At 45.7% G+C, this 26,396-nt stretch overlaps 1 protein-coding gene across 1 annotated transcript in view; it reads left to right on the plus strand.

The window, feature by feature from the left end:
• LOC128713002 (uncharacterized) overlaps positions 1 to 26,396 on the plus strand; it is a 148,650-nt gene that overhangs the window by 61,387 nt on the left and 60,867 nt on the right.

The raw sequence follows: 26,396 nt of genomic DNA on the forward strand, positions 1-26,396 counted from the left end.
CGCTTGTATTATTAAGCTGCCCATTCGTTTGTTAATATTTTACAAGAATTCCTACAATTTTCTCGGTAACAACTTGTTTAAAATAATGAAATTTGAGCTGTTATCAATCTAGGTCAATAATTCCTGGAGAATTTCAACAATTACCTCCTAAACAACTTGTCTAAATTAATTAAATTTGAGTTATTATTACTAAGAGGCTCATTTCTTCATTTTACTACTTTCTTACAAGAATTTTTAGAGAATTGCCAGTAATTTTCTCGTAAACAACTTATTTAAAATATTGAAATGAAGCTCCTAACACTCAGTTGATCATTTCTTCGTGTTGTTAATATTTTGCAGGAAATCCTGGAGAATTCCAACAATTTGCTCGTAAACAACTTATTTAAAATAATTAAATTTGATCTCTTAAAACTAAACTTCCAATTTCTTCCTTTTTCTCAATATCTTACAAGAATTCTCGGTGAATTCCAACAATTTGCTCGTGAACAACTTATTTAAAATAAAGATATTTGAGCTGTTGCATTACTACGCTGCTCATTTTCTCGTTTTGTCTTTATTGTACAAGAATTCCTGGAGAATTCCACCAATTTGGTCCTAAAGAACTTGTTTAAACTAATGAAATTTGAGTTGTTTTTATCAAGCTACTCATTTTTTTTTCTTAATATCTTACAAGAATTCATGGAGAATTCCACCAATTTGCTCCTAAAGAACTTGTTATAAAATAAAGAAATTTGAGTTGTTTTTATCAAGCTGCTCATTTCTTTTTTTTTTCTTAATATCTCACAAGAATTTCTGGAGGGTTGCCAGAAATTTGCTCGTAAACAGCTTGTTTAAAGTAATAATTTGACCTCTTTATACTAAACTGCCAATTTCTTCCTTTTTCTCAATATCTCACAAGAATTCTCGGTGAATTCCAACAATTTGCTTGTGGGCAACTTATATTGTCATCAGAAACTCTGGTGATCCAGTAGTGTCGTGATATATTTTCCCCTAAAAGAAAGCTCAATGTCCTCCACACGTTTGCCGCACTAAATATAAACACTGCGTACCCTTCGCGTTCGGTGCTTCCTGCCATTCTAATTTATTCCAAGCATTGTGTCGCTAGTTTATGACCATCCAAGAGGACGTAGTTTGTAGTCGCTAGGCGGTTCAAAGTAAACACACCAATCAATCATGCACGTAAAGTACTAGTGCGCCAGGGGCACGTTGTCAGGTGAATGCCGCCAACCGAAAAAGACATCGATTTTTGACTTTCTTTTTCTCGTATCCTGAGTGTCGCCAGGAGCGAGGCATTATTAGCGAGGCAGCGAGGTGGAACTCTGGTATGGACGTATCTAGTGGGCCATCGGTTAATATATTCGTAGTACGGTCGTGTCTTCCGAAAGGGTTCTACTCGTCGGTGGAGAAGCGCTATCATTGTTAACCCATTGCAATCCTTTTAAGGATATGTCGGTGGGTTATAAAACAAAACGCGCGCGGTACGCGGCATCCAGCCGCCTTTGTCCGTCCGTCCGGTTTGGGATCCACTCTGTCTGGATAGTTTTGCACTTCCCGCATATTCTTTTTACGCACGGAAGAAGCTAGGCTGGGTTATACGACCGAAATTCGAAACCATTGCAATGCTCACTTGGTTGGCGGTGCGTCGTAATTCCTTAATTTATTCCACCTCGTAAACCCCCGCAATGGAGCGCGTGTGTGTATGTGTGTGCATGTGGGTCCTTCCGCACGGTTTGGAAACCGAATATGGTCCGTCCGAAAGGTCGCCAACAAACCCCGATCCAAGGCCTCCGGGGTGCTCTCTCTTTCTCCCGGGTGTTGCGATCCAGAACAAGTGCAACCAAGTGACGTTGCTGTCATGTTCGATCCGTCCGGCCGGGAAGATCGCTGCCCGGCAGCAGGTTTTGGGTGAGCAGATCCACCAAGGAAATCGATCGACCGACCAAGGCCGACAGCCGCCACCGCACCTGAAGGTGTCCGCAAGAATTGACACTTGCCGCGCGCTCGCTTCATGCTTCGCCACGTCGCATCCTCGCCGTGTCCGGATGTCGTCCAACCCGATGATGATTGTGTGGTGGTTCAAGGAAAGCAAAGATTTTTACCAATTTTGGATAGCGTGTATCCCTTCCCGCTTGAGACAAACGGCGCGATTGTCGTCGCTGTTCCGGTGAGGACTAGTTTTTTTTTTTTGCTTGATTTCGGTGTGAGAGGAGCCCCATTTGGAGCAGTGGATCGATTGTGTCGTCGTCGAAGAAGGAACGCGACAGAAGGGCACCGTCGTCCACTGTCCCCCCGTAGACCCCTGGGCACCGCGCTAGTGGAAGGAGCAACGAAAAGGTGAATGCATTTTGCACCGGTGCAAATTTCGCGCAAGGTTTTCCGTGTGCGTGTGTGACCAAGACTGGTGTGACCTCTAGGCAGGTTTGCCGGTGCGTTTTGTGCGGTGTGTGAATCCTGTTTTATGTGGTGCTCCGGAAGACCCCGGGGCACGGGAGCACACAGACCGCGAGTGAGGAAACCGATTACGAACGAGCATTGTTTCGTGCAGACGTTACCGAATATGGTACCGACCGGTGCGGACTGTGGTAGAAGGGTCTGATGGTGTTCTTCTTGGATGTCACGGGAGATGTCTTGCGTCCGGTGCATGCATTTAGCATCTACATATTATTCGCCCTTCCGAAGTGCCTGTGCAAGTGCTTTGAATTAATAATTGATTTAGTGTCCTCGTTTCGAGATTGTGTACATGATTTCTGTTTCAGACGTGTTAAAATATTTATTACTCTGCTTGTCGCCTATACAAGCTATGCTGGGGAGCGGTGAGAACAGCTGCGAATTTTTGGGAGGTCAACTTCAGGTCGCCGTTCAGCAACAGCAGCCAAGACCTATCCTACGGCACGCTGGATTGAGACACGTACCACCCGATCGTATCCATCTTTTGGTGCAGAGCTCATCAGGCAACGCGTCAGAAGCTTATTTTACAGCTCAGTGCACAGTGACACCGACTGGCACGAATACCCCGCACCACGTACACCAAACAAAAAGACAGAATTCAGAATCAATTCCAATGGTTAGTCTTCGCTCTCAAGCTCGCCCATGTCTAGATTGTTTCACTTTTCGATTCACATCTACGGTGGCATCCAGCGCAGGGCCCGCTCGGGAAGACCTTCCCAGCCAGACAGAACCGAATCATCATCGTCATCGTCATCGTCATCGTCCTTTGCAGCACCGTACACTTCACACCCAGTTGAATCGTTTTTTTTTTGCCTGCCAACACAAAGAACTCTCGCACTGAGAAGCCACCCGGACACGGACCGGGTGGTGGGTAAAGTCTCGCCAGAAAATTTGGAGCACAAAGGTTAGTGCTCCAGTGGTTTTGAGGGGGAGAAAAAGCTTATTTGCAACCGTTTGCAGTTTTATTTCTTTTTGGCGAACCGCGAAGACGCAGCAGTGCTTGGATGTACCGGTGTGTGTAATGGAGTTTTGGGACGAATGGTGAGGTACGTGAAAGTACGTGCTGGAGTACGCGCAACTATGTCTAATCTCCCTGTTGGGGAGATGGAGAATCACAATTGGTACCCCAAAACACTCGAGTTCGCTCGAGTTGGGCAAGTTTCGTCCAGAAATCGAGGGGGAGTTTTTTTTTCCACAAAACATAATCCACTTTTGTAGTGACGCTTAATTAAAGCTTCTGCCGTGTGTTTGGGTCCAATGTCTGATGGTGCAGTTTGGTGGTCCCGACCATCCGCAATGGATATCTCGTTAGTACGGTTGGTCTGTTCGTCACTACCCACGGGGAGGTGAGACAGCTTGCAACTTGGCGCGTTTCTCATTTATTTAGGTTGCTTCAACCCTCTTGGAACCACATCACACACACACACAATCACTTCAACTTGTGCCACATTCCACGCACACGGTCCCCTTTGGGTTCCGGTTCACTTCCATCGGATGTGACTTCTGGCGTTCCAGACGTAACCGCTCCTTCTGGGAGCCGGGGAAATAAAGTTCTCTCTCGCAGTGTCCTGACCCTATTTGGTTGGTGGCTGCCGTCCGTTGGATGCTAGACGTCGAGACGGAAACCCTTCCAGACGGACTAAAACACCCGGGGATCCTTCCGATATTGCAGTCGCTCCTGCAGCATCATCCAGCAGGGGGTGGGGGCGTATGCTGTAAGGCGTTCTGGTTTTGTGTTTCTGCGCTGCAGCAAAGGAACGCTGCTGCTGCTGCTGTACTTGGACTTTTGTCGCAGACTCATTTTTCATTCACTGATTACATCCCCCGTGCGACGACTGAGAACGACGCATGGGAAGTGCTCTCGAACCACGAACGTAAATGCGAAGCAAATGATGGGTGGTTCGTCCGCATTTTCCGAGTTCGCAAATTTTTCACCGTCTAATGCTTTTGAAATATAAATAAATATAAATAAAACTTCGCTGTATGCATCCTGGCAGGAGGAAGGATCGATTCAATTAACGATGCACCGTTTGTGCTACTTCAGAGACTTTTTTTCCATTTTTTGTTGTTGTTCAAAGAATTGAAGAGAAACAACCATATCTAGTGCTTCCAGCTGCTTGAGTTTGCTTTTCCGCTGCGGACGCATACTAAGCCCCAAGCACGGGCAAAACATTCCTATTGAAGTTTTGCATCGTTGAAGAATTGTTTTCTTTTTTATTCGTTGTTTAACTTCAAAGTTGATCCTGAAAGAATATGGTAGTCAACCCGATGGAGCAATGTGGAAAGAGGGCAGAGGGGGGGTTATTTATGATTCTAGCTCGTAGCAGTTCCTAGTGCTATTCAGCGCTACACTTGAATGCACTTAGGTCGTTGTTTGTCGTGAGCCAGGTCCCGGCGGTGTTATGCAATTTCATAAAAAATCATAATAATAACGGGCACAATCTGCTTACGGCGGTGATGTTCCCTTTGAGAGTCTGCGGGTACGGTACACGTGGATATGCTGCTCTCTAATGGCTGAACATATAATTCGTAAAGTTTGCTCTTGTCTAAGCGACCGGAGATCTAACGAAACCGACGGAAGTGGGTATAATATACATTTAGGGACTCATGGGAGGTTAGGAGTACATAATCTCAGTCATACTAGCACTCGTAAAAAGGGTCTCAAACAGGTAAATTTGGTGAACTGAAAATATTAAAAAGGTTAACATACAGATGTCAGAACAGAATTTTTACATTTAGAATTATTTGTTTCCAACAGTTGTAGCGTTTTTTCGACTCTCAAAAGATTCATGAATCCTCGGAGATTTGATTTTAATGTGAGTGATAGAAGGTATATACTGTTGTTTAAATATAAGAATAGATCTACTGTAATATGTGTAATTTGGTGCTCTCGTTGAGCCTGCGAGCTCTTAAGGGAATGAATCTCTGAGGACTCATGAATCTTTGAGGATATATGAATCTTTTGAATAGAGATTCAGATGCATTCATTTAGTTAAAAGATTCATTCCGATTCATTAATGTGAATCTGAATTACCCAACACTAAATCTCTGGATTAGAAGCTCCTGATTAAGTATTCAATGAGTATCGCTTACCACAAGACTTTATAAATCAGGCTAGACATTATGATTTTATTTTAGACATATCCCATTATGTTTGGGAAGTTATTGTGAGAAATGCTTTCATTGACTATTGAAACTATTTTTTTACATTCGTCACAAACAAAATCATTATGCTGGAATATAGAATAGTCCAAGGATTTTTGTTTTTCCAAGGATTTTTAAAATCCTTTTGAATATTCTATACACCAAAATAATGATTCTGCATGTGACGAATTTATAACTTCAGCTTCAAGAGTCTTTGATTATGCGCGTGCCAATTAGCGGGTATAATCCTCGAAAACGCGCAAACATCTTGCTCGGCCGGTCTAATTAAAAACCGATTTTACCTTTTGCCAACAATACCTCCGCTTAAGCGCTGTTGGGGGGGCGTTTTAATTGACAGCCACCAGCTAGACGGAAAGCATCTATTTGAGGCTTCCAATGTTGGGAGTACCAGCGAAACACAGGTGCTACAGAAAAAAATGGGTAGCGAACCTGTGAATCATAGAAAAAGCCTACACCAAACCGTTGCGGCACTGTCCTGGCTGATCCTTGAACCAAGTGGGAGTGAACACGAACACTTTTCCCCAATCGGAATAGGTGTGTATGGGTGTGCGTGTCGGAACAAAGGAGAGAAAACTTCGAAACGTTCGCTCACCACCTTGGCTTGATTTCGTTCTGTCTTCCAACGCTGCTCCAACGTTACGCCGTCTGTGGGAGGATTCGCAACAAAAAAGTATCAAAAGCCGGCATTCAATATGTCTGCGTGTGTCCCTGTGTGTGTATGTTGGCGCACTCACGGTTGTGACTCATGCGACGCGACACAAAATGGAGCAAATTCTTGCAGAATCTCCTTCCCACCTACCATACCTTTTTTTTGTTGCTGCCGGTCCCTGGTAGTGTGGTTAAAGTAGGTTAAGGATTTCCTCTTTACCCATCGCTGCCCACATCCGGAGCAACAATTTTCCCACCCCACCGCCCCTTGACGGGGGCCAGAGATTTTCATGATGGGTTTCTGTGCAGGAGCAAAGTGCCAGAGCGTTGTGGAACTCCTCGTGGGTCCTCGGAACTCTTGGGAAGAACGGCTACAGCTACCCCGGCCTGATGTGAATGCATGAAAATACGCAAAATCTAGCACAATGCTATTAACTTGGGCCGGTTATCTTGGTGGCCGGCTTGCCAGTTGGGCGGGGTGGGGTCGCTTTCATTCGTGCGTGGCAAGGTCAAGAATGAAGAAAATGTCGCTTCAGCAGCATCACGCGTGGGTTGCACGCAAAATGTGGAATTTATATGGAATGTTTGCTACATCGGGACTAAAAATTTGGTCCTTAAAAACAGGGTTCCACTTCGCATAAGATTGGAAATAATTTGTTTTGTACAATTTTTTCAAGAAAACGGTTAAAAGACGCAAATTCGATAACGAAAAGTGACTTGTCGATTCACTTCGTGTGTTGTTTTTTTTTTTTAATTTTTGGTTCATTTAGCTTATTAGGGCACGGAATGGTTCATCCCTTCTCTAAGCAAGACGCACCGCAAAACGTGATTCCTCCCCGTCCATAACCGCGAGAATTTCAAATGGAGTCACGTTTTTATGCACTCGTAAAACATTGAAAGATATCACCGATCCTGGCTGGAGTGGTTCTGTCCACACACAAACACACTCACACATATATATCTGCACATTGTTGTGCCCAGTGATTAGATACGGGGAGTTTGGGATGTTCTGGAGGAGGAGGAGTGTCGCATAAGGGGTTCGAACCTGACCTTTCTCTTTGCATAAACGGTGGTTTTTGGTGAAGGCATTCAATGAGATGAAGGTTTCGTTTTCTCGGTTTGATGATGATGGTGCGGACATGCCTGAACTTTGGGTGTCTCTTCTCGGATCGCTACGACCCACGGTGGAGATGTTTTATGCAGATATCGTGCAGCGAGAGGAGAAAAGCGATAGAATAAATTTCGCGCAATGTAGGTCATCTTTGACGCTGTGTGGTGCTGCTCATATCTTGAATGTACGACATCAGCCGAACCTTCTCTTTAAGTTCCGATCGACCGTCCAACATGTCAATCATGTCAGTCATCTGGATGTTCGCAACAGTTCGCGTCAAACTTTCTTAATGTACTAGGATAAATATTTCCTCAGCTAGGACTTACTTGATTGTTTTAAGTTAAAGTTGTCCAGGGCGCTTCTTGGACCAGGGAAAAAGGACGGTCCGGTCGAGCTTGATGAAAGTAAATTAACTTGAATAGCAGCAGTACACGCCCGGAACGTCTCAACGTTGGACGTTGTAAGTTTTATGCACTAAAAGCACTTTATGTGTCTGCTGAGGATGGAGGACGATAAAGTTCTGAGGAATAGCAACGGCAACGGTCGTCTTGGACATTGTGACATCTTCTCATTCTATCGGACATCTCCTAATAGCGCTACATCTAGGTCAGTTAGTAATTAAGTGCTTTCGGGTAAGCAATATTCCACCTACCTAGCAAGTCTGCAGCTGCTCGTAAAGGAAATGTGCGGTCATTTCTCCGATTGGTAGCTAATCATCGGTGAAAGTTCTTCGTATGTCTGTTCCGAAACGCATAGGGGTAGGTAAGCAATTGCCGATGGGTAGCTTTGAATGGCAATGTGTGAAAATTTGCCAACCACCGGTGTCCGGTTGGCCGGAGTGGCTGCGGTCCGGTTTCACTTTCCTACTGCATGTCGCGCTTCGGCATAGTAATAATCCTAATGACTAATCAACTTCCCGGTTCGTCGCTTGGTGTGGTGCCAGTGGAGAGAAAAAAAAAACAAGCGTCGTCTCAGCATCAGTACCATGCAACTTCCGATGCATTATTACCGAGCTCTGGGACAAAACATGATGCCTGCACTAAAGTGGTGGAGGACATGTTTATCTCCCAGCTTCCCAGTGAGCCCCGGAAGGAAGGAAGCTGTACGGGTTTTTTTTTTTATAACTTGCAGCATAACTCTCACCTCGCCGCTCGTCTCGCGCACAATGTTGTCCAGTCTCACTATTCCACTATTCCAGCAACAAAAAAAAAACAAACCCAACAGGCAAAAACTAATTGATAAATAATTTACAGCATTTTATCGCAAACCGAAACCTAATTAGATCGCACAATTTACTGCCCGATCGTGACGGTTGCGATAAGGAGGGCCCGGGTGGGTCGGGTTTACTCGATCTCGCACATGTCTCTCCTCACGTCCGATGGGTTGCGCGCGGTTATGTGAGACCCTCCTTTTTCTTGGCTGGCAAAAGGTGTTGTTGGTGCGCTTCGCACAGAGGAAGACACCGCCGGTAGATGGTATCGGGCGTGGTGGTGGTGTAGCTGTCGACAGAAGATCGAGATTAGACGGCCATATCCAGCAAGGGAATTGCTCCGCTGGGTGTCCTGCTCGTATCGTTGCGACCCATCTCACCACGTTCCGGGATGGCAGTTCATATTTATCCGGGCTCCGGGGGGAGGTAAATGCGATCGATTCCGGCCCAACCGCGTAGGCTCAAAATCATTAGGCCATCGGGGATCTCGACGTCCAAACATGACCCCACCGTACCACGGGATACGGGGTGTGTCCCGGAAGCGGTTGCAGCAAGTGAAATAGGGCTTTCGGTAGAGGCTGTATATTACTTAATCATTTCCACGGAAGCTGCTTAGGGATTTTGTTGCTTGTATGTGAAGCTCGATAATCATAGCCTCCGGTAATTGGCTGGTGGCCTGTACACGAAAGGTATAACCGTTTTTCGATGCATACGTGGGTCAGTTCGGTCGGTGTTCGTTGCGCATTCACGGTGAGAAAAGTGCGGCACGTGTTGAGCAATTATTAAATGTCATCTTATCGATCCGGGGGGAGTTTTTTTTATAGCAAGTGAAAGTATTACCTGGTGAAATGTGATGCAGAAAGGAGGTACCAATGGGACTTGTTTCGATGTTTTACGGCCCGGTAATAGCTAATATTGTTTTTCATTTAATTTCTTGCTGTGTTGTGTATATTTTGTACTGCAAAGTGCGATACTTGTAGGCTGCCAGACAAAAGCTTTCTTGTATAGCATTTTACAACCCATTGAGGACTTTAGGCAGTCTTAGTCATTTCTATAGGTACCAGCTTTCAGCATGAGATATGTTCTGCGAATCCACTCTTAAGCTGCGAGGCCACGAGCGATGAGAATTCCCTCAAAGCTCAAAACCTCAGGCACTAAAAGTGGGGTAGATCATCCCAAAAGTTAGAAAGCTTTAGCTTTAAGCCTGTATCTGTCAAATAATCCAGGTACCGGGCTGTATCATTCTGTACAGATTCGTAAAGGACATAGCATTTTGACATAAAGAATGACACAAGGGATCATTTTTGTGAAACTAAAATTTGAGAAAAATCGATTTAAGTTTAGTAATTTGATTTTAATTTCAATGTATTTGAAATAATATACAAATCTGATTATCAAAATAATCCTTTTTCAGTTCTTTTCGTTAAAAAAAATTTGTTTTCCTTTTTTCACACAAGGGAAACTTGGCCTAACCTGGCTCAGGCCAGCTAGCAAAATTCTTTGTTTTGACATTTGTCGAGTTTGGGTTTTGGGTACGTGTGGGTACTTTCATTGAGAAACCAATCTAATCCTTCTTTCCTAGGCTTAACTTGGCTTGCCATTTGTATGGCGAGCTGCAAGCGGATAAGCCTGGAAACGTCAAAACGCATACAAAAAAACTGGCTTAGACCGTTAATTACCCCAGTGACAGGAAGTGACTGAATGTGAGAAAAAATCTCAAGAGGCAGAGTAGAATTTGGTTTTCAGTGACTTTTTGAGGTAAATGAGTGACTGAGGAGGTTTGAGACTAAGCCTCAGCGTTCGTGGTCCCGCAGCTTTATTGTAGGAGTCCTCTAAACCGCTCATGGTCGAGTGTCGTAGTGAGTCAATCCTTTATCTGGCGGACGCCATCACGCCGTTTAAATTTGGGCCTACCACGACTCCTCTGTTCATAAAGAGCTATTATATAAAGAGATATTATTTTTTCAGTTCACGACCTAAAAGGGCTTTACGGACTGGGTCGTTCGGTGTTATTCTCATGACGTGATCAGCCCACCGGAACCTGATGAGTCGAATCCCACCGTACGACAATGAGTTCGTCATTGTGGTGGCTTCTCCATTGTCCTTCCACACACATGCGGGGCCAAAAATCTGAGCATATTCTTCTCAGTTTTGGACAAAGTCCATGTCTTAGAGGTAGGTGCTGGCATTATAAAAGTTCTATATAGTCGCAGTTTCATTCATCGCGACAGGTGTTTTGAGTAGACAAATTTCCTCAGGCTGCGAATCCACTCTGCAAATTAATTTATTTCCATGACCGTGACCCGGCAGCTTCACAGTTTAATGATTTTTCAGATCATAAATAGACCATTGCGGGCAATGTAAATGTAAATTTGAGGTTGTAAACATATTGCACATTATTCAATTCACCCTATAAAACGCCTGAGACCAGTAGACCAACAATGATATCCCCCTTATTGCCTCATAGCACAAACCGATTCACTCAAGGGCCCCGTGCCTGCGCTCACCTTAACAGTGGCATTCAACGGTGGCGTTAAAACTGTAGCGTCAAGAAATAACAGCGGGAGCATCAAGAAACATTTACGCTACCCCCGCGCCGCAACAGCCTGATCGCCTCCGAATCGGTGTGCTGCTCAACAACAATGATATTAGCAAATGGGCCTCTATTTTTCGAATCGGTCGGTGCTGCTTCTTAATTTTCCCAGCCGGCACACCGCCACCTGCGAACAAATAGAAGAAGAAAGCAAAACAAAACATGAACGAACAGCACAGCGCCCATTCCCCAGCACCAGGGGGGGGCTCTGGTGCTGTTGTTGGCCGAGGGTGCCCAACCACCCAAGTGTTCGGTGTGTGAAGCAATAGAAGTGTAACGGGCCGGGCCGTGCTTGAAGTGAAGTGACCGAATCGGCGATTGAATCGTGCAGGCTCGCTGCTGGTTTTGCGGCGCAGGGGAGCCCCGTCGGGTTTTGGGTTGGCCGACCCAGTTTTGTGGTGCGAGGTGCCGCCACCGGTGAAGCTGCTGCTGCTGGAGGTTATGAAATTAAAGTTATCGTTTATCATAAATTTTGTTTCCAACGCGATGGGTAATGCTCCGCTCGTTCGCGATCGTCTGGAGGACGCACACGGTTGACGATTTCGGTGACGATCGATGGGTTGCATTGTTATGGCGGTGTGGTTTAAAGCGTAATTTTTAACACCACTGCAATCAGCCCCGAGAGCAGAAGACGGTTGTAAATGGGTTGATTAATAAAACCGAACGAGCATTGGGCAATAATGATTTAACAGCTAAGTGTGTCTATCCGCTTGGTGAGCAGTTTATCTTGAGGTTTACAGCGGTGCATGTAATCATTCCGTCGCATTCAAGTGTATTGATCAGGAAAAAATGGTAAGATCTGATGAAAAGCTCATAAAATTTTAATAAACGGTGACGCGTTCTGTTGCGAAAGCTGTGAAAATCGATGGCTCGTTGCTGTGTGGCACCGTGCAAGAAAGCCATCGGAAACGGTAGCAGCATAATATATAGTTCATTGGGTCGGATTTCCCGCCCATCCTCCCTCCCAGGTTTGATAAGCACGCTTGGAGAAGCAGGCAGCTTTCGGTGCAAGCTGCAACTGCAATTAATCACGCAACGATGTGTTGTTTCGCTTTGCTCTCGAGCACGTGATTGCCGAGCAGAGGTTTGGAGGAATGTGTTTGGCGAGATGTGTGTGCTGGCCGGAAACTATTATAGATGCATACGAAATGAGATGTGGTAGGTTGATCTGAGGTGGAAGCGAAAGGCAAATAGAAGGTGTTCCAACTGATAGGGAAATGCTTCGAAAGTTTAGTCTTAAGGAGGTTATTTTCTTGGGATATTCTGCTGTAATGAGAAGTATGGAATTGACCGCAATATCAGGAGCCGATTGGCGGTCTTTACACGACAGGACTGGTCCAAAACCCCATCCGAATCAATTCTCTTTACGCAGGATTGACTATCCAGCTAAGGGGATATCGAGTCTTTGAAAGCTAGAAATGGCAGGCCGCTAGTAAAGGCCTCTTGAGGTTGTTGCGCCAGTATAGAAGATAAGATCAGCAACCAACAGTTGTCCCCAGTATATTCAGATTTAGCAAAAGCAATGTCATCGTGTCTGGCCGCTCTAGGCCGCGTTTGAGAGGAAGATGTTCGGAAGGATTTTTAGCCCCGCATGTGTGTGGAAGGACAATGGAGAAACCGCCACAATGATGAGCTCTACGAGTTAACTCACTGTCGTACAGTCGGATTAGACTCGCCAGGCTACGGTGGGCTGGTCATGTCATGAGAATGACACCGGACGACCAAGTCCGTAAAGTCCTTTTTGGTCGCCCACATGGACAAAGGAGGCGTGGTAGTCCTAAATTGAAATGGAGTGATGACGTTGATGCCTCTGCCAGAGTTTTCTGGATTGTGGATTGACAGACGATGGCCATCGAACGTGAGCGGTTTAGAGGACTCCTGCAGCATGCCAAGGTCACGACAAGGTGGATAAAGAACCTGTATCAAGAACATGGGTCTTTTACATCTCTAGCTTAAGATGACCATCCGCGTCTAGTATATTGAGACCTCGCATAGGCTCTTCTATTAGTGGAAGCTCGTGGACATCAATGAGTAGACGGCAGAGAATAGGTCAATAGAATCACATTCCACAACCAGGTTGTTTGTCTGTTTGGACATGCCCAAATTGAAATCTCCAAGGATTTTTCGATAGGCAAAAAATATGTTAAAACTAAATAATAGTCTAGTAAAAAAACACTTCTCAACCACCCCATCTGCAAAAGCTCTTTCGTAACGAATTCATCCTGTGAATTGTGTAGTTCCCCAAAGGTGCTCCACCTCGGCAAACAAATTGTATGAATTATTTACACCAGCCAAATATTATTCACCAACAACAGTGCCGCCCAAAACGTAACCAAATGAAGGGAAAATTATAACCAATGAAAATATGCACAAAGCACACATCGAAACTCGCGTCCTCCGCTCATTGCCCGCGCTGTGTGTCTGGCTTATTACCGGCATTTAATAATTTAAATTATTCGACCAAATACCGGCTGCGCACCGTTTTCACTTTTCCAGTTTCTGTGGTTGAATAAAATCGTTTCGAAATTATCGCACCTTCCCTTCCATTCGGAGTTCCAGAGTTGTTGTTGTTTGTTATCCAACGTTTTTCCCTAAGCATTACGCATTTTTTTTTCGCTCGTTTGTGCTCTGCCACTAATTGATGAGACGCGAATGATAAATAACTGTCATCTGCCAGCCGGACGCCTTCGGTTACACCGCTGCAGCTTACAAGTGGATTGTGGCGAAGAAACAAGCGGGCTAGTTCGCTTCACTACGCTAATCATTATCACCCACCGCAAACATTGGAATACAAATCGATGCGCCTCGCGGTTGTCCCCGTCATCATCGCCTCACCTGCAGTATTGACGCGTGCAATTAAAACGCAACCAGACAGAGATGAATGGTTGGCCCTCGGGGAACAGGCGGAAGTGCGGCGTTTATGCACGTTTTGTTGGGTATCGTCTTTGTGTAGGATCTATCCCAGAAGAAACCACCCGACCATCATCAGTCGTCTGAAGCATCGGATACGGCATCTTGTACTTCGCTGTCCATGTCCTAAGATACAGTTGGAGAGAGAAGGAAAAAGAGCAGTGTCCGTCAATCGATCGGGTCTTTGTGGTTTGGCCCGGCGGCGGTTTGTGGCTGCTCGATATTAATCAAATGTAAGCTGACGGATGAGCGTGTTGCCGGGGCAGAAACGTCTCGTGATTGAAGGGACAGTATGGTGATACCAGCCCACAACTGCAACAAAGCCGTCTGCCGTCAGGTCAGTGGCGTTTGTGATGCTACTATGTAGGCAAGCGACAAAGAAGCACGCTGGCACCAGATGTTGCTGGTGTTAATAAAGTTGCCGCGAGTGAGTGTCTGGGCCTGGGTGCGGGACGGAGCACCCAACGCCGGGTGGGGCGGGTTTAGTTGCACTTGCAGTGACGTGTGTAAAGGAGCGATTTAACATTGCTTGATTGCAACGCATCAGGGAACAGCTGGGAAGATGAATGTTTCGTCGGTTCTTGACGTTGCCCGGAGCGCTTATCAGCGATTGATAGCATCCCAGGACTATGGCGTTGGCGCGATCAGTGCACCGACGTAGTTGATGTATGACGTGATGGATGGTTTGTTTGGGAAATGGGGGTTTATTATGTTTGCTGGGTATTATTTTAAGCTTTGCTTTCACTTTACGCTAAGCATTGGAGAAGATGTCGGAACAGCAACTCATTCATGTAGAGTCTGTACTCAAACAGTGTCATTTGCAATTAGATCTGGAACTCTGGAAAGCTTGCATCGGTCAGACATTGAAAGAGACTCTTAATAGAGAGGGCTTCGGAAATGTTATTCCTTAAGTCCCTCAGTGGTTTGAGACACATCTGGGTCTTTCAGATATTCGAGGATTTCCTAGATGGAATCTGAGGTCTTTGAGGATTCTAAGATACTCGCAGGGATAGTATAGAATTCTTGTGGGAATTCATGAGATTGGACAAATATCGTGAAAAAACAGACAAATTGGAGATTTAAAATAATTTGGTCCAAATGGACGAACTCATCGAATGAACTTCAGGATGGTTGGATACTGTGGAATAGTTTCCATACTGTTTGGGTGACATGTTTAATCTTAATTCTTGCTCTTGCTACTTTAGATACTAATCCACGGGCTGCAGGACATCAGCTTGATAGGTTGTCAATCATAGCTGCGGCTGGCTTCTTGAGGCGCACCTCGAGGTTGAGCATAATCCTCAGAGCCCATCTAATCATTGGCACTACTAATGCCCACTCAAACAACCACTGCACGCCTACTGCAGTCGTAGCGGCAACCGATCTTGCCATGATTGATGGGATTATGATGAAGGGCTCGTCTTGCGAGAGTGTGTACGGTTGCGTTACGCTTCTGCGTGTTTCGGACGCGATTTAAGGGCGTTTAAAGTGGCTGTCATTTCATCACCGGCAGCATTGAAACAATGGAAGAAAGCAGACAACAAGATAACAGGTGAAGGGTTAAACAACATTAGCACACTGTGTAGACTGATGGGCGACTGATTTACGATTGCCCAATTTAGAGTGCAAAACTGCAACTCCACCGTCAAAAAATGCCCAGTATTGTGCTTCTCATGTTGCACCGTTCGTCGCCCGGGCATGTGGAGCTGATCGCGAGATTGTTTGTTTAATGTTGGTGCGGTTCTGCCACGATCATACCGTGGGTCGCGTAATCGTGTAATCGTGCCGCAATCCAACTGTGTGTGCGTGCGCGGCACATGCACCCATGGCACGAGTCATCGAGATTCTTTGCAACCTCTGTGTGTATCTCTCTCCCGCGTTGGAAATAAAAACGACTGCACGTTGATGCATTATGTCGTCTTGTAGGTTTCCCAACAGAACTCCCCGTGCGTGGTTGTTATCTTCCCCGATACGCTTCGTCGAGAATTTGCGATGTGTGGTTTTGCTCAGAGGAGGTAAACCTTTTTTTTTTTGTTTTCGCCCCGAGGTGTCCCGCGCCGGCACAAATAATGCATCAAGTGGTAAATTGAGGCTTCTTTTTTTGCGAAATATACTGAACTTACTGCGGGATGATGATACTGGTGCAATGTAGCGTAAGCGTTACGATAGGACGATAAGAGGTGAGCTTTGTTTTGTGGCAGTACCATACGCTGACTGTTGGCAACCGGGCGTGCTTGGGAGGGGGAATGACTAGCCTAACGAAACTTCTGGTACCTAGAGGTAATTTAGCATGAAAAAACGTAACATGGTGACTAGTGGACATCTTAAAATGTGATTTAATGGTTCGATAAGTGAGTAGTCTTGAGTGTCTGGAGGCACTTAGAAATCTCTTGGAATGCGCATTACTTTAATCCCGGGATTGCATACCTTTAGGCTCTGCGGGATCAGCCTTGAGCTCAGTGAATGCCACTTACGTCCCCAAGTTATAGGTTGGTAATATTTGTTATTTTTAAGTCCAAGGTTAATGTTTAGAATTTCTTGTTTAGATACAAATGGTTCGATAAGTGAGTAGTCTCCAGCGTCTTGCGACACTTAGAAATCTCTTGGAATGTGCATTACTTTAATCCCGGCATTGCATACTTTTAGGCTCTGCGGGTTGAGCCCAGTGAATTGATTGAGGGATTGAACTTACTGAATGCCACTTACGGCCTCAAGGTATAGTTTGGTAACATTTGTTATTTTTAAGTCCAAAGTTAATGTCTAGAATTTCTTGTTTAGATACACATTGGCCAGGAGAAACTTGAACGCAAAGTATAATTAACTAAAGACAAGCGGTATAATTAGGGGATGGCATGACTTCGAGTCCTTCGCTTTCAGCGCCACGCTTCGATAGGACTTCCGATTTTAGTACACCACACGGAGTAAATTGGTCTCAATTTGCATCTACCCACGTGCAGCAAACGTGCGCGCACGGTCGTCAGCACACGTCATCTACAGTCTCGAAAGATTCTAGACGCACCAAACCGAAGGCTCGCGCACGCCTCATGCTTTCCCATTGCAGACACCGACCGCTATTTCGCGTCGCAATGTCGCATGTTCACGTTTCCGTGCATGGCGTGTGTGTGCGTGTGACCAGGGTGAGTGACTGGAAAAAAAGGCTCTCGGTTGCCTAGAATCGCAAATTGGATTTGTGGGCAACGGTGGCCAAATTCTGGACAGCTTATGACAGTTAAGCTTGACGTGAATGACACGTTTGACGCGACACCAGTGCGCGACTTCCGCGTGACAGGCTCGGCCGTAGTTAATTGTTGGTAAATACTAGCGACCTGTTAATGTCAAAAGTAATCAGGTTGAATCAGGTTATGGGGTTAGGTTTTTGGGCCACATTACAGCCAGTTGATAAATGGCAATAAATAATGGCCGCGCTTCATCGTAAAGCATTCTTTCCCGCTCACGCTGTAAACAGAATTCATTCTTAGGTAGTAGTGATGGACGGTGCGGTAAACAGTTTGCTCAGAATGATTTTCCTCCTTGTCTCTGGTGTGTTGCAGCCAAGGAAATGTGTTTACAACGATCCGGGCCGGACTGAGGGGTCCGCTCGCTTCAGTCATCGCTATGGATGCACCGCATCGATAGAGATCTTTAGTGAACGCCCTCTCGTGACCTTGCGTATGCAGACAAACCGATGAGCTCACGGTGGGGTGGGTGGTGGGGTGAAAATTAAAATGAATCCACTGTTCGCGCAACAGAATCCCCCCCGGACCACAACTGTGAATATGATTGCCTTCATCGGGAAATTGATGACTACACTCGTCTTGCGGCTTGTTATGACGGGGCGACAAAGCGGATGGCTGGTGTGTTTATAATGCACAGCCAATCTGGTGCCCGATCGTTGATCGTTTCCGGCGCACGATCAAAGGAAACGCCCAAACGAGGATCACCGCAACAAAAACAACCGAACACGATACGAACGCGACCATCCGTTCTTCCGGTTTTTCGCATCCCATTGGCCGTGAAATGGCAACCGCCCACGACCTTGAGTTTTCCGCCGTGAGGCAATTGGGGCAGCATGTTGTCGGAACATTTCGAACGCGGGGGGAGGGCAGGCAAACAAAAAAAACAACACTTCCCCACGCAGATACGCGTAACGATCATGCGTTATAGTGACAAGTCTTTCGTGTAGTTTTTTGTTTTCTATGGTCCGCGTTTTAATCGCGACCATCTTACGCGACCCCAAGAAATTTGTGTAATGATTGTTGTTTTTTTGTTGTTGATGGGAAACGATTAATTATTGCGTGGAACTTCCGACGATTAATTTTCGCCTTCGAGTTCGAAACTTCAACTCAACGGCTTGTTGCTCCGAAAACGTTATCGCAGTGCGGCGCCCATCTGTGACGCGCCCGCCTGCGAAGGCTGGGCGTCGTTTGCGTGCAATAAGTTTATTAATGAAATGTAAACGAGGGTGTAAATTTGTCGGTGTGGCCTTTCGAATATGATGACAAAATGTGTCCACGGCAAGGTGTTGCGTTTGGTGATTTACGTTCCTGCTGGCGTTACAGAAGGTTAAAAGAGTACGAAATGTGAAACTTTCGTTATTTCTAAAGTTAAGCGCCGTAAGGTATGCAATCAGCGCGACAGTTCAGGTGTATCAGTCCTTGCAAGGCAGGCAATTCGCATTACAAAACCTCATATTCAACTTTGTGCGACTCTGTTTTAATCTCCTCTCCCTGTGATGAGTGTGATTCTAGGTAGCACATTTTCTTTTCATAATTGTTTTTGTTTTTCCAGACCGCCATACCGATTTGTCCGTCGTATAAAACCTTCACTGTGATTTTGCGTCGCTTATCGTTGTTTTTTTTTGCTTCCAACCACTTACGTCTGTAAGTTTTTTTCTCTCCCTTTTATATTGTTTTTAATGTTCCACAAGCGTGTGGTTGGTGGTTCGTATGTGTGTATGTGGCTTTTTTTGAAACTTTTCGCATGGTTTCCCTCCCCAAAAAAAAAGCTGCCTCAGACTCGCGGGTAGGTACTAGTGTACGTTTTCGGGGGGGCAAATTGTTTTAATTTTCCAACAACCCGAAGCCATCGCTCGTTGCCAAATGGAGAAGGCAAAAAACAAAAATTCGGTACCAAAAAATACCATCAACGAGTGGGCAAAAAGCAAAAACAAAAAAAAACGTTGGAAAAGTGTAACCGCGTCCGATACGGCGATCGCACATCGACTAGGAATCAACCATTGGAAGGTTATCGTTGTTCCGCAGTGGTTTTGTCTGTCGCACACGGTTGCGTACCGATCTGATCTTTGCTAAGAGAGGAACTCCTCCTCCGTCAACGGGCTCAGTTGTGGCTTATGTTGTTTTTTTTTTCGTCCCTCCTTTGGCCAACCGAAGAAGGTCACGCAAAATAGTGGTGAAACACGGCGAAGGTAGCAGAACGTGTGTAGAGTGTGGTTTGTTTGTCTAAGTTTTCCGGCGACATCATCTCGCGGGCAGTATATTCTCGCGCAACACGACGGTGTGGTTGATCTGTTGAGCGTCACAGGACGATTGTGACACTTTATCACGATTTGCACGCCATTTTTTTGTTGATCGTTGTTGTTCTGTACCGGTGTACCAGAACACAGGGTTAACGTGAGCACGAGAGCGCGGAAGTCATTCATTCGGACAGGTTTTGGTAAGTGTTCATAACCTTAAGGATACGTTCTGGAGCAGTTGGATGTTCATTATCTGAAAGCCTTACGTGTCCATTGTCATTTGCTGGGCAAGGTATTAGCATTTCTAGAATAAAAGATTCTAAACCATTATAATTACTTGAATATTTTCGCTAGTCCTTTCCGATTAGTTTCGGATAAAAGCGTCAAGAAGTTTCGACTCTCTGTCCAAAAGTGAAAGGAACTTCTTCCCCCTGGAGTGTACACCTACGTAGGTAGAACTCACGCGAAGCCGCGTCAGTCTTGTGTGCTGGACAGCCTTCAAAAATTTAGATACATTTAAAGGCATAAACTCGATGACGTGGTTCCGGTCGTTACCGTTGTCGGTTGACTGGCCACTGTCCAAGAATGGGAGGTTGCCGAGGTTTTTGTTGCTGCCGTGGTAATCACGGTGGTAAATACGGATGTACAAAAAACTGGAGTGGGCTAAACCAACGCCAGTCCAGTTTTAATCGGTTTTCATAATTTTTCACCATTCATCGGGTGAAGGGGGAGCGTAGTTGACCCCGGTTTGAATTCGACGCGGTGTTTGCAATCAGCCCGTCCACGATTCGCCCACGCCCCGTATTTTGGGGCGGGTGTCCGGTTTTGGATCGATTGTTGATTTTTCATTAAACTTTCCTGTCACAAACAACACTGTTCCAACTGAGGGCGAGAGTGGAAGGGGGCAGGAGCCGTGAAGGGTGAAGATCCTGTTTGGGTGATGAACATCGTTGCCTCATCCAAGTGCATGCCCCAGTCAGTGTCAATCAACGGTAGCATTTAAATGTCAAGTTGGCCTCCAACAGGGCGTTTTATGGCTTAGCTTAAAGTACTGACAGCTCGAGTTGATAAAAAAATATAGCTTAGAATTTTATGTTTCCTGGTGAGAAATTCCACTTATCACGCAAGTTGGACTTTTTTCCAAATAAAAGTTTAAGCTTTATTCTCCTTAAAAATCTAATGAGTAAAGGAACGTATATAGCTGTCTTTATTGTTGGATAAATCTGATTCAGATTCATGAATCTAATCGAATCTTTAAAGTGAATAAATGAATCTGAATCGCTAATTCGAAGGTTGATGAATCCTCAAAGATTTATGAATCCTTAAAAATTCATGAATCCTCAACGATCCATGAATCCTCAAAGAGCAACGAACCATACAATATTTATGACTCTTCCCCTTTTCCGTCTTCATTTGCCAAAAATGGGCTCCAACTGTCATTTCGCTCAAAGGCCTCAAGGGACTTATTCCGGCCATTGTTCTGAGGATTGCTTAATCTGTTGGGAATCGAATCCTGATTTGACTGACTCCTCTCAAAAGATTCATATGAATGACTCTTTTCAAAAGATTCATCAAACACAACACGAGCTGTTATTCTTGCTTCGATGACGCAGGATAAAGATTTGTATTTCTAGTGTCCTAGTGAAGTGTTGGACACATTGCAAAACTTTGATTTAGCATTCAAAAGTGATTCAACTCCTTACTATCCTTTGCTTGAACACTGATTGTTGCATCTGAAAGGCTGGTCGCATATTATGTTGACTTTCGTCAAAATTCATCATAATCTCCCAAAAGAAACGAATGTAACATTCGAAGGGAAAAGCGGCACATGCTGTGCCTTTCCAAGACACTTGAACTTGACCTCCGAACCCTTTCAGCCATGTCGAGTCTGAGGCGACCTTTCGATTTGCCAAACACGTGTTTTTGCCCATGCCCATGTGTTCCATTGCATTTCCATCCACGCCCCACAGCACGAACCGGCCCCGCGTACCGAACAAATGGTTTGCAAAAGCAACAGTTCCCTCGAGGATTGAGGAAGGGGTTGTGCCTTCGGGTATTGGGAGGAGAATTGTGTTGAATCAACACACACACATGGGCAGAAACATTATTTCCAATCGAGAGATGGCAAGAGTTGAGAAAATGCTGTTGCATTTCTTGGTCGGAAAATGATGGATGGTAGATCGAAGCGTGTCTTTAAAATGGAACATTACGATGATTGCTTAAAGAGGCTTTTTGCTGGAAAATTTAAAAATGAAGCTTTTATTTTTAGGATTATTTCTAATCCCTCTCAGGTTCTTCGTCACTATTCAGTCAATTAAAAATAAAACCTAATCGAGCTCGTATTATAATAAAGCCATGTTCACAAGATCGGCGTGTTGTTTGCCTCCCATAAACAACATAAATGTAGAACACAGCACCCTCAACTCCCCTTCTCCACACACCCAAAGAATGGTCAATAATATTTTACAGCTTGTGCAATACAAACCCCACATCGGGGCTGGCCACCTGTCTTGTTGCAGGAAATGGCGGTACCGGTCGAACACTGCCGTGTCGTACGAAAACAAAAACTCACCCTCCAGGATCAGCAAAGCGAGCAAAGCACCTTCGCCCGAGGGCGCAGAACTTTTGATCCGGCCCGTTGATACAAAAGTGAATGGTTAATCTAAAACCCTACTGTACACTTACCCGCTGCCCCGTATTCGTAAGTCGATCGCAATCAATCGCCCTATGCATCTGTGATTGTACCGGGGATATGATGGCTAACGCCGTGTGCGCCCAGTGGGTGGCTAATGGCACGACTTCACATAAATCAGTTCTGGTGCGGGGTTTTCAGTCTGCGTTCACTGCATCGCGCGTAGTTGGCGCGATGTCGACGTCGTCTGCCTTCTTGTAGGTGCGGACCAGGTGCTGTGCACCCTGAAGGTATGTAATTTTAGAAGACTTTCCGGCGCACGACTGCCGTTGGGACGTCGGTGGTAAGTTTGCCAAGTTTTGAGAGGTTACGGGCGAGATAGCCGTCAGATATGTGGGTACATCGATCGATACAGCAACATCCTCACCGCCCCACTGTTGCCAATCATGTGATATCTACCGGGTGTTGCAGTACATGAGGCGGTGTTGCATTGCGTATCACAGGCACCCCGCTAAACCGTTTCTCGGTCCCCCGCTTATGAGCTTATGTGCATCGGTGTGTTGGTTTTTTTTTAAAGCTACTCAAAACGGCCGAGGATTATTGGCTATTCCTTCCTTAAAGCCCCAAAAAAACTCAAGCGATAAGGAGTAGCATGTGGGTTGTGGGTTATGTTGCATGTGATGTAATTCTGGAAAATCTTCCGTGGGGATTAAACGTTGCCTTTTGGAATGCACAATTGATTTCAATTAAACTTTTACCCAAGTTGGACAAGGCGTATCGCTGCTAAAAAATTCTCCCCAATTTATGTTTGCATGTCCAACTTTCTCCCGCATAGCGTCAAACTTGAAGCTTGACACATCCCGGAATCGGAGCCCCATAAATTCTACGGTCGACGAATGTATATCTTTGTCTGCGTCGTGGTGATGTAAATCTTGCTCCTCCGTAGCATTGCCATGCTCACGCCGGAAAGCCATCAGTCATCAGGCGCTGATCATAGATCAATCTTGCACAAATTGGCTTCTCTGATCGATGTCAACCGGCAAGTCAATCATCGAGACATCTCTGTTACAAAGCAAATCAATGCGCAAAATCTTCTCCCAACCCCCCTTCCCCCCACCAGAAGACACACATTTATCATGAGCTTACTTTACTGCCTTGGCTTTTGTCAAATCGGGACATAAAATTCTCACATAAATTTAATACGCTCACGCTTGGGATATTTTCCCACTCCCCCCCCCTGTTTCCCACTGTTGTGTTCTCCTATTTGCTGCTACAGTAGAACCTGGCTACGGTGGGATTACCGTAAACCGCCTTCGGATGTCGAAAGTGTCGTATACGTGGGCTGCCCTCAAGACACTGGAAGACAAGACAGAGTTTTCGGTCCAAGATGTTTTGTGCTCGGTGACTCATTACGGGGGCCCCCCCTTTTTGGGTCCGGGTCAGTTGAAGCTCCAGAAATGTGTTTACTTATTTATAGAACAAAGAATAAAAACTCCATATTAACCCACATTTGCGGGGCTTCACGGGGAGGATAGGGGGACTAAGCTATTGGTGAGCAAGTCCTACAAATAGCATTCGTTAGTAACCTTCCGCTTGTCTAATGTTTAGTTCTTCCTTGGTTCACATGGTTGAAAGTTGCTTGTCGAATGTGGTGCACCAATATTAAGCCAACTTTACTCTCCTCCTAGCGTAGGAGAGCCTTAAACTAATGATGTCTATGTCCTCAGCGTATCCTGGATCTGCGATTGACTTATAGAAGATGGTACCCTAAGTTTCCACCTCCGAGTCGCGGATGGCCCTCTCTAGCGCTAGGTTGAAGAGTAGACAAGCAGCAATCACAGGCTACACTCAAACAAACTGGGTTAATAATTGCAACGGCAAACAGGCGCAATCGATATCGCAGTAGGCTTCATATCATTGATTTGCCAGCAATGTCTGCGTGTTCTGCGCGTGCATTAGGTTGCTCCAACCTTTCCAAAAAACACCCGAATAGGCGAATACCGATTCGAACCATAATTCGATATGAATATTGAATTGGAGTCGGTCCGGCGGTTGCGTTTCGTGCGCCGTTCGCCCACGGGGGAGTGTGCTGGAAATGGAGTACGCATTGAGGTGTACGTATTCACGCTGGAATTATTCATTGCAAGCATAATTGGCGATCATAATGCGCGATAATCAGCGCGCGATGCTGGGGAATTGCGAGCTGGAGGAGCCCATTCATGCATCCCCATTGGTAGGTGGCCCCACACGAGCACGGTGGCCTTCGCTGTAAAGAATTTTGGGCTCCAATTATTCGGCATCGTACAGATATTGGGAAGTGAAAAAAAAAAAAAACACTTGCACCAACCAACTGTTTATTGCGTTTTTGTGCTGTACACTGGTGTGCCGTTGTCTGTAGCCTAAATTTGCAACACAACAACACAACAGGAAGTTTACGGAGATGGTGAGCTTCACGGCACCTTTGCATTAACCTTTACCTCACTCTTGTGTCCATCGGCAGCTCGGCTGTGCGAGCCTCCAGGCGACGGTTAACGCTTTACGGCAATAGCGAGTGACGTTCGCGTGCCATTTCGTACGCTTCCGAAACCCTGGTTGACCTCTTTCTAGACTAGTGGCGGTAGAACCGACCTCCTGCGTCCGGGCCACATCGTTAGACACAGCGCCCCGTTAGCCCTGACACACAGTCTCGTCGTCTGTCAGGTTTTTGCTGTGTGTCAGGCGGATGGGAAGTGAAGGTCCTGTTCGTTCGCTGGGTGTTTGAGCCCGGTTGAGCGGGCCACCCCAAACTGCGCTGCTGATGTAGGGAAACACCTACGCCGAGACGCGCAAATCCAGTTCCCGAGGCGCGCGCGTCATCCGTAGGTGCAGGTAGTGTTGCCGGTTTTTTTTTTTATTGCACCGTCGTTCTCCCCAGGGTTGATGGTTTCGTTTGACTTATGGCGCTTTTTTCTCCCCTTCTTTCTATTTGTTGCAACAGTTTGGTCATGAAATGTGTGTTTGTGTGTGACAGGAGGAATGCAGTTTCCGCACATGAACGTTTATTGACCGCGTCGCGATGCCAGTATGCAAAAAAATTGAACCTGCGCGCGTTAAAGGTACGCTCGGAAGAGTCATTAAGATTTACGAGGCTCTTTTGAAGTAAAAGGGCTAAGCAGGAAGTAGTTGATGGGGCAGAAGTAGATGGCCTAGCAGTGCACTGCTGCTAACGAGCTAGGTGATTTACGCTAACGTCCATCAGCCGCCTCCTCCAAAGTTGGTTACATTCTTAGCCAATCTTCCGGTAATTCTTCCTTGCCGCTGTTCACTTCAAAAGACTCGTTAAGCTCCTGCAGCAGTTGCTCAATCTCTTGCAGCTGGTTGAGTTCGATTGTGTTTTGCTGGTGGTGCTTCAGCTCTTCCTTGTATCGCGCTAGCAATGCGTACAGCCGAAGCAGCTCATCGATAAGATTCTGTGGCACTATCTCATGACTTTCCTCCTGCTGCCTTGTGGAGGAATGTTCACCGGGAGCAGCGTCCAAAACGTTCTTCCCAACGTCGATCATAGCTTGCTTAACTGTTTGGTGTTTGGGGAAAACAAGTTGCACCAAGGCCTGTACACAGCGCAGATACGCAACGACAAAATGTAGCTCGTCGTTGCTGCTGTAGGATGACGTTTCGAGAAAATCAATCGCCCACTCGATACTTTCGGGTGAAACAGTAAAGAACTGCTGTCGAAATGCATCGAAACAGTGCCAAATGACACCGATCGTGTGATCCAAACATTGCAGAGCGGTTTGTGGACGCGTTTCGTGTGGTTCTGGAGTGCATTCGATGGTGGAGGAGAATGACTCCAAGCTGGAGTTGTTGCTTGCTGGAATATCCACCATTGATGGTGGGTTCGCGTCGGGTTCGTCTTCTAGGAGGGATGATTTGGAACCCATGTTGAGGTTGATGATTTTGACGGGTATTGGAAAATACAAGCTAAATACGAACTTTTTACTGCGTTTCCTTGGTGCTAATACTCGGTGCACAGGTAACTGTGCCTATGTGACCAATCTGGTATTTGCGATTTGAAGTAGGGTAGACATTTACAACTTTATTTAAATACCTTGGTTTTATGCCGCTTTCGTAGCAAAATCCGATCGAAGTAACCGTGGAGTTGAGAGATCCTCATTATTCGGTAGCCATTTTGTTCAGTGCTCATCACAACTCGAGTTTTGACTAGAG

This window comes from Anopheles marshallii, chromosome 3, assembly GCF_943734725.1.
Source record: "Anopheles marshallii chromosome 3, idAnoMarsDA_429_01, whole genome shotgun sequence".
In the NCBI taxonomy this organism is placed as follows: Eukaryota; Metazoa; Arthropoda; class Insecta; order Diptera; family Culicidae; genus Anopheles; species Anopheles marshallii.